Consider the following 9,102-nt stretch of genomic DNA (forward strand, 5'->3'; position numbering starts at 1 on the left):
GTTCATTGAATTTATATGATTAATAACTTTTTAAAGTTAGGCCATGAAATATTATATAAAAGGGCTCCCTTTATAATATAAGTTGACTTGAACTCCCTGCTTATGATTAATGCTTCCGTGATATTATTTATGGTACATACCAGAAATTGTAATTAACATATATTTTCCATGTTTATACTACACAAGGTGTGAGTACTGCTCTAATGATTGATAATTCAACATGTTTCAGTAGGCAGGAAAACAAGAATAATTCTAAAATTATTGTATACTATGTGTATGCATCATATGTATCCCTAAAGTGATGATAAGTAACTGCATGCCATTGTTTTCATTTTAACATGCAAAATATGTGATTTTTGTACTTATGAATTTGTCATTTTGAGAAACTCTCTTGTATCAGATGTTACCAAGTGATGCACATTCTATCATTTGAGTTTGATATTGTTTTGGGAAAATTCCATCAAATGTTTTAAAATGTACATAGTTTGTAAAGTCATAATATTGACATTTTTATTAAGCTTAGGATAATATACAATTTATAATTTCAATGCCTGTCAGCAAAATGAATTTAGCATTTAGCAGTGGTGATGAGTGTAAGGATTTTTTAAGTGTAGATGTAATGTTGTGATGTATCATTCTTTACCATACCACATAACTATCATTCAGTCAAAAATGATGTCATTTCTAACCACCTGGATACTTTGATGTTTCAATGTATCAACAAGATGCCTATTATTTAGTCTTCAAAATATGCAAATTATATGGCTTAATTATGCCTATTGTATGCAAAGTAACTCTGACCTTATACTTACATCTTGGTCAAATGGGTTTTTATGTATCGTACATTCAAATTACAACATTTAAAGGACAAAGTGGCTATGTTTTGAAATTGTCTTTGTTTTGTTTGATTTTAGGACTCAACAACACTAAACTAGCACTGAACAGTAACATCTAAAACGTGAGAAAAGTATCCGTTTTTGGTGGGATACTGCAACATCACAAACTTGTTGTGATTGGATATGAATACTGAAAGCTGATTGGCTATCATAGTTTAAGTCTGATAAACTTTCATCTCCGATTAAAATATTGAATACCATCAAGAAGATTCTTAGAAGTAATACAATAACCTACTGTACTGTATCCATTATTCTCATAGCAAGTAGGTTACTATTTAAATCCCAACAGTTCTACCATTCAAAACAAGTCATCGTTGATGACACAGTCCCCGCTTGTCCATTTTGTTATAATCTTTGGTGTCTAGGTAGCTGTGGTCTAGGTAGCTGTGGAATGACATTGATGCAACAGGTGCATCAGGCCTGTGACTTGCATAATAAAGTAATCTGAGGAACGTTCAATAAATGACTCATCTCTGCCGGTAATGACAACTGAAGGAACTTTTGATTACATCACACATAACGATGCCCTCACTGCCTCTAGTGTCATGATGGCACATACTATACACATGGTTTGGTGGAATTTTCGAAATGGTATGGGATCGGGTATGTTGTTGTAATCAGCCATTTCGGATCATAGAATGAAACAAATTAATGTGCACAGGAGTGCAGCCATAGTATTTTATCTTTGTATCATGTTTGAACAAAATCAGTCCATCGAGGGACAGTGACCTATGTTTATGTTTTAAAGACATAAAAAATCACACCGAAATTGAAATCAAATGGCTGTCTATTGACCATATGGATCATAGCATAAAATTAGTAGACATGCATATGTATGCCATAGTACTTATCTTTGTACCAAGTCTCAACAACATTGGTTAAGGAATATTTGCATATGATTAAGCCTCAAAGACATGAAAAAATCCAAAAATGACCATCTGGCAGCGATATTGGAAAAAATGACAATCTGGCAGCAATATTGGAACATGTCACGAAGTAAATTGACATGTATATGTATGCCATAGTGCTTGATCTTTGTGCCAAATTTGGACAAAATGGGTGTAATGACCTTTGAATTACGCTTCAAAGACATGCAAAATTCCAACAAAATGGCAGTTCTGCAGCCATATTGGATCCTATAACAAGGTTAATTGATACATGCATATGTATGCCATAGTGCTTTGCCTTTGTGCCAAGTTTGAACAAAATCGTTCAAGGATGTTGAGTTATGGTTCAAAGACATGAAAAAAATCGCAAACAAAATGGCCGCCTCACGCCCATATTGGATTGTATCGCAATATAATTTGACATGCATATGTAGGCCATAGTGTTATGCCTTTGTGCCAAGTTTGAACAGAATCGGTTCAAGGATGTTTGAGTTATGGTTCAAAGACATGAAAAAATCGCAAACAAAATGGCCGTCTCGCGGCCATGTTGGATCGTATCGCAAATAATTCACAGCATTGTAGGCCATAGTGTTATGCCTTTGTGCCAAGTTTGAACAGAATCGGTTCAAGGATGTCTGAGTTATGGTCCAAAGACATGAAAAATCGCAAAATGGCCGCCTCGCGGCCATATTGGATCGTATCACAAAATAAATCGACGTGCATCTGTAGGTCATAGTGCTATGCCTTTGTGCCAAGTTTGAACGAAATTGGTTTAGCAGTGTCTGAGAAACTGTTGATGACGGACGGACGGACGGACGGACGGACGGACGGACGGACGGACGCACAGACGGGACCCAATCTATAAGTCCCCGCCGGACTTCGTCCACGGGGACTAATTAATAAACTGTTCTTTAATACACTCAGTGTGATAGTTTTCGGACAGGTAGTGAATTTCGCCACAAGCCGTTTCATAAATGACAAGCACTATGAAATCTTATTACCATACCTTTGAAACTTAATTGTGTTTATCCTCAAACCGGAAGTGGTATTAAGGGGGTCAAAGTTTGCCAATTTTTGACCCCATGTTGAGTGCGTAGTAATCAGACTTCGTATTTGGAATGTGATTAGGGGCTAAATATTAATAATTTGAAACTTCAAAACCCCGATTTTCAATTTCGATGTGTTTAGAAAACTGTATATAACTATTTCGTGATAATTAGTTACGTTTAATCCATGGACGACTCAACAATATTTCGACGCGTGTGGCGATTACCTACCGTACATGGGCTGTCTCTGTGTGTTGCTTTCGGCACCTTGTATCGTACGGTCTGGCTAATTAACTCCCCTTAGTTTGTAGCGCCCGAAATAGCTTCTAATGAAAACATAGGGCCAATTTCCCTGAAGCTACTATAGACATGGATGGTATAGAGGACGTACATACATACCATAACAGGGCTCGAAATAATACCTGTCTCCCTGTCCCAGACAAGTGAAATTTGGCCTGGGACAAGTAGTTTTGAAAAAATACTTGTCCAAGTGGACAAGTGGGTTTTTTTCAGCCTGCAACCAGTATTTCAACCTATTGACTACAGCAAATATTCATAAGTTTAAATTTATGTACCTTTTAAAATTTTGAAAATCATTATTTGGATATTTACCAGTCAGAAAAAAAGTAAAAGAAAGTTCGATAATATCTAATCGCTGTTTACAGGAGGCAGCCATGTTGATTTATCTAAGGTCATGTCTCAAATCTCTTAGATTGGGAGATTCTCAGAGCTATCTCGACACTGAGGGCGCTGTTACGCCAGTTTGCATACGATACAGACATGAGTTTGTTGAATTGAATTGAAATTAGTATAGTTTCTTAGAATAAATTATGCCATTTTGGACAGGTACTTTTCTCACTGGGACAGGTACTTTTTATTTTGACTTGTCCAGTGGACAGGTGGTTGAAAAAAAGTATTTTGAGCCCTGCATAATACCAGATATAGCAAGTGCAGAGGTCCTTTTGCAATATTCTTAAGGCAGAAAAATTGTTTCAGTATATTTGGTTCATACTTACAGACCCCGGTATATACATAAGAACTGGCAAAAATTGCCCTCAAAACACAAAATGAAGTATTTCCTAATATGAAATTTTTTCACTAAGGTCATCCTATAGATCAAATATCAAAGCTGTCTGACCAGCGGTTTTGAAGAAACAAGCAACCTTACAGCCAGTAGAGCTCTGCTATGTTATATGGAGAATAACTATTAGTGAATTAGTGACGTATGTGTGGATGAAGAAGATGACTTCCTTTGCTATTCATTTCAGGATGGCCTGACCAAAACGGCAAAAATAGCTGCAAAAATACAAAACTGAAGATTCCATCATTATTTCAATATATATATAATATATATATATATATATTATATATATATATATATATATATATATATATATATATATATATATATATATATAAATAACGTTAAGATAAAGCATAGGAACCTGTATACCAAATATCAAAGCATCAGACAAGTAATTTTTCAGAAACAAATATAAATATAAATTTTACTATAACCCAAACGGGATTCGAACCCCCACACACTCACGGCAACATCGCCTAGCTGCTAGGCCTCACATAAAACCAGTCGGCCACTGCTTCCAACCCAAAAGAGTTGGTCACAGTAACCGACTTTAGATGTTACAATTCTGTGCGCGACCGGGCAACACGGTATGCGTGGAGCAGACGACACACACACAGTACACACACAAGTACACACATATATATAGTAATCGGAAAAGCATGAAGCTTTTTACTGAGCTATCAGACAGACTCGGGGACAAGTAAATATCCACCAGCAGAACTATCCACTCAGGTTAAAGAAATAGAAATTTACTATAACCCAAAAGGGATTCGAACCCCCACACACTCACGGCAACATCGCCTAGCTGCTAGGCCTCACACAAAACCAGTCGGCCACTGCTTCTAACCCAAAGAGTTGGTCACAGTAACCGACTTTAATAGATGTTACAATTCTGGTGCGGACCGAGCAACATGGTATGCGTGGAGCAGACGACACACACACACAGTACACACACACAGTACAGACATATATAGTAATCGGAAAGCATGTTTCACCAAAAATGGCAAAAATTGTCAAAAAAATACAAAATTGTAGATTTGTGTATAAATCAGTTTACCAAATATCAAAGCGATAAGACAAGTGGTTTTTGCGAAAAAAAAAATTTGACCAAAAATGACAAAGAATTGTCTTAAAAATATAAATTTGCATATTTCATCACAATTTGAACAAATCTAAGTTGGGTCATCCCTAGGGAACTGTATACCAAATATCAAAGCTATCTGACCAGCGGTTATGAAGAAGAAGATTTTTTACCAAAACGCCTTTTTTTGAGCTAATTTGCATATTTTCAACAATATCAAAAAACAGAAAAAAATAGTTTCTCATAATCATATTTTGCACCTACACAAGAAATATTAAATCTGTAAGTACTGCAGTTCTCAAGATATTTGAGTGGACGGACATCCTCACAAACGAACATACACAGACATACCGTACATACAGACAGACATACAGACTGATGCAGGATGGATACCTATCCCAATAGCTTCTATATAGACTATAGTCTATAGTAGCTACAAAAACTATCCAAAACAGGACAGCAGCATCACCTGACTTAATATGACACATGACTTGTAAAACGCTATCAATACGGAGCGAAGTGAGTAAAACGAACACGATGTCATGTGTCCGAAAACTGAGGTCGTCCGAAAACTGTCACACTGAGTGTACAAACTGCATGGTTTGTGGAGCCAGAAATGGGACTGTTGTTTCCGCATCGCCGACCATTCATGAATATTCATTACATGCACATTGATATCGCACGTTATTTTGGCAAACCATAAGTCATTCATGGATAATTTCAATATTACAACAAAGGATGACCATAATGATTGCCCAGCTTATACTGGATACCAAAGCTCCACAAAATACCTTACAAAGCTAGGTTAAATCACAGGATCTTCAAAATGTTCAACAACAGAGTTATCGAAGATACTGACTTCTGTTCTTTGTACTGTTAAACGGGGACTTCAATCATACTGTGATGTTGTCTTTTCCTCGAGTGGTATAAATCAAATGTGGATATTAAAAATTTGAAGGAACTCTTGGAAAATTTGAAATCAAGATCTGTTTCAAAATTTTCAACAATTTTTCAACATTGTATACCACAATACCACATAATAAATTGAAAGAACGCTTGAAAAACATCATCAACCAAGCATTTTTCTACAAAAACGGTTTACGCCGTTACAAATATGTAGTATTAGGGTATAATTCTACATATTTTGTTAAAAATGTTACTAACGCTAAATTGTTTAATACCGAGAAAGACATTATCAGTATGCTTGATTTCCTCATCGACACATATTTGTAGAATTTGGAGGACACATTTTCCAACAGTGTATAGGAATTCCTATGGGCACTAACTGTGCTCCCTTGCTTGCAGACTTATTTCTGTTCTCATACGAGGCAGAATTTATCCGAACTTAATCAAACAGAAAAAGGTCTCTGTAGCTCGAACTTTCAATCTAACATATAGATACATAGACGATGTTATTTCAATGAATAACTCTGAATTCAGTAAATATCTCGCTATGATTTATCCTCAAGAATTGGAGATTAAAGAAACTACAGAAACGGCCTTTTCTGCTTCATATCTGGACATTTTACTTGAATTTGACTCTGATGGTCACCTTTCTACTAGGCTATATGACAAGAGGGATGATTTCAACTTTAGTATCATCAATTTTCCACACCTCATAAGTAATCATTACGGGAAGGCTCCATTAACTTAGGAATACCCTACTTCCCTAGAGGATCAATTTCACAGACCTGCCTTTCCTATATGGCACTACAATAGCACTTGCTGGATTAGATAAACATAACAATGGAACATTCACACCTTGGGGATTAAAAGTCTTCTGTTTGTCACCCGAGTTGCTCAGGCAAGGACCGGGTTTCAGGTACCATGCAAGTTAATGCAGTCGTCCCCTAATGATTCCACTCTCACCAGCTTATGGGGTATACATTTCCCAGCTTATTCGATATGCTAGAGCATGCAATTCATATGGTGATTTTGTAGAGAGACGTGGCCATCTCTCTTTCAAACTGTTAAATCAAGGTTACACCACAGCAAGACTTGTCTCTACATTCAAATGCTTTTTTGGCAGGTATCGCAAGCTGGTAGATAAATACAATATCTCTCTTCGACGAATGATCACTGATGGCATAGATGACATTGGGCCTTAGTTATTGACCACTACCTATCTGACTGATAGATTGATATATGGCGACTGCCACATGTGGGGCAAGATGCGCTTACTATTTTCGAAACACCTGACATCACTTCTTGGTCTTCTGGCCAGAGGTCCATATATCTTTCTTTCATTCATATATCTTTCTTTCATTACTGTCTGTTCTGTGCTGTTTTGTGTCTATGTTAACAACTATTGTGTTTCGAATTCTGACCAATTGTCATTGGATTATGGATTGGTATGATTGCGATTATTTTGCATGTGTGACGTTGGCATTTATGTAAACATGCTGACATCATTGAGGTCACCAGTACACAATGCTATACGCATCAGCCTGAACGGAGGGTAAAAAATTTGCATATTTTATCGTGTTCGAGAGCCTCATTTTCGCTACCTCGCTGAGTGCGGGAGTGTGTATGTTGGACAGAGACCGGAGTACAATCTCAAAACAAGGCCGTGAACTCAAACAGAAACTTAACCTTCTTTTAACTATACCGATTTTGATTGACAATAAACCATTTATTAAGATTTTTCAAAGTATTTGACCAGAGTGTGCAAAATTTTTTTACGATGGCATAATTACCGTGCCATAGGCAGACGATTGAACGACGTATTGGAATCAAACTTTTGCCAAAAAACCTAACTTTTAAGGGTCTTATATAGCTGCAGTACAGAAGCTCGAGGTTTTGCCTGGGTATTTGGGTCGGACGGCAAAACCAGAGCTATAGATCCAACCACAGTCCCTCGTGGGCTATTCAGCTCTGGGACTATTCGCCCCATAGACGAGTGTACAGAAGCGAGAAACACCTAAGTCTGGAAACAGAATGGCTATAAAAACCACGCCATGTCACATTCCGTGTCCGATTTCACTGTGAAAATTAGCAAGTTCATCTATCATGTAACCGTCGACCGTTCCCTATCATTCTCAAAATTCATACCTGGTACTTAATTTGCTTCACAAACGCTCGTTTCGTGTGATTTTCGGCCGAATTCGACGGACACGTCGCTAAAACATAAGCGTGAGCAACATTCCAGTCACCTCACAGTGGACGTTGGGCACCTCCACTTTACTGACGTTAGCGCCGCGTACCCATGAGGGGTGACTGGAAGGTTGTTCATGCCTTATGTTTTGGCGACGTGTCTTCTGAACTCGGCCGAAAATCACACGAAAATTCATACCTGATACTTCATCTGCTTACAAAATGCTCATTTCCTGTGATTTTCGGCCGAGTTCGAGAGACACCTGGCCAAAACATAAGCGTGAGCAACATTCCAGTCATCCCTCATGGGTAGGCGGCGCCAACGTCAGTAAAGTGGAGGTACCCAAGAGGTGACCGGAACGTTGCTCACCCTCAGGTTTTGGCGAGGTGTCCGTCGAATTCGGCCAAAATCACACGAAACAGCATTTTTGAATCAGATAAAGTATCAGGTATGAAATTTTAGAATGATAGGGAACGATCGACGGTTGCATGATAGATGAACTTGCTAATTTTCACAGTGAAATCGGACACGGAATGTGACATGGCGTGGTTTTTATAGCCATTCTGTTTCCAGACTTGGGTTGTTTCTCGCTTCTGTACACTCGTCTATGGGGCGAATAGTCCCAGAGCTGAATAGCCCACCAAACGACTGTGGATCCAACCGTAAAGAGAGAGTGCACTGGTGCCGAACCGCTGGCCTAGAAAAGTTATTTGGCGAATCCGGCGTTCTTCTCCTTACCAGTTTACTTTCTAATACTATTTTGCACCTACCCGCTCAAGGATGTCTCGCTATTTATCCAAAGTACTGCCGTTCGGCAGGTTTTTGTATGCAGATCGCAGGTTTGAAAGGGATGGCGTCACAGTCTCGCACATCCACGTTCCTATCCTATAGCATAACAATGCACACATTTACGTTGTATGTGTACGCTGCGCTGGTTCTTTCAGTTTTCATAACTACTGACCGGCCGAACTCCAAAATGAAGACGATTGATATAATATGATAATTTTTTAAGAA

The sequence above is a fragment of the Ptychodera flava genome, chromosome 14 (assembly GCF_041260155.1).
Source record: "Ptychodera flava strain L36383 chromosome 14, AS_Pfla_20210202, whole genome shotgun sequence".
Taxonomy (NCBI): Eukaryota; Metazoa; Hemichordata; class Enteropneusta; family Ptychoderidae; genus Ptychodera; species Ptychodera flava.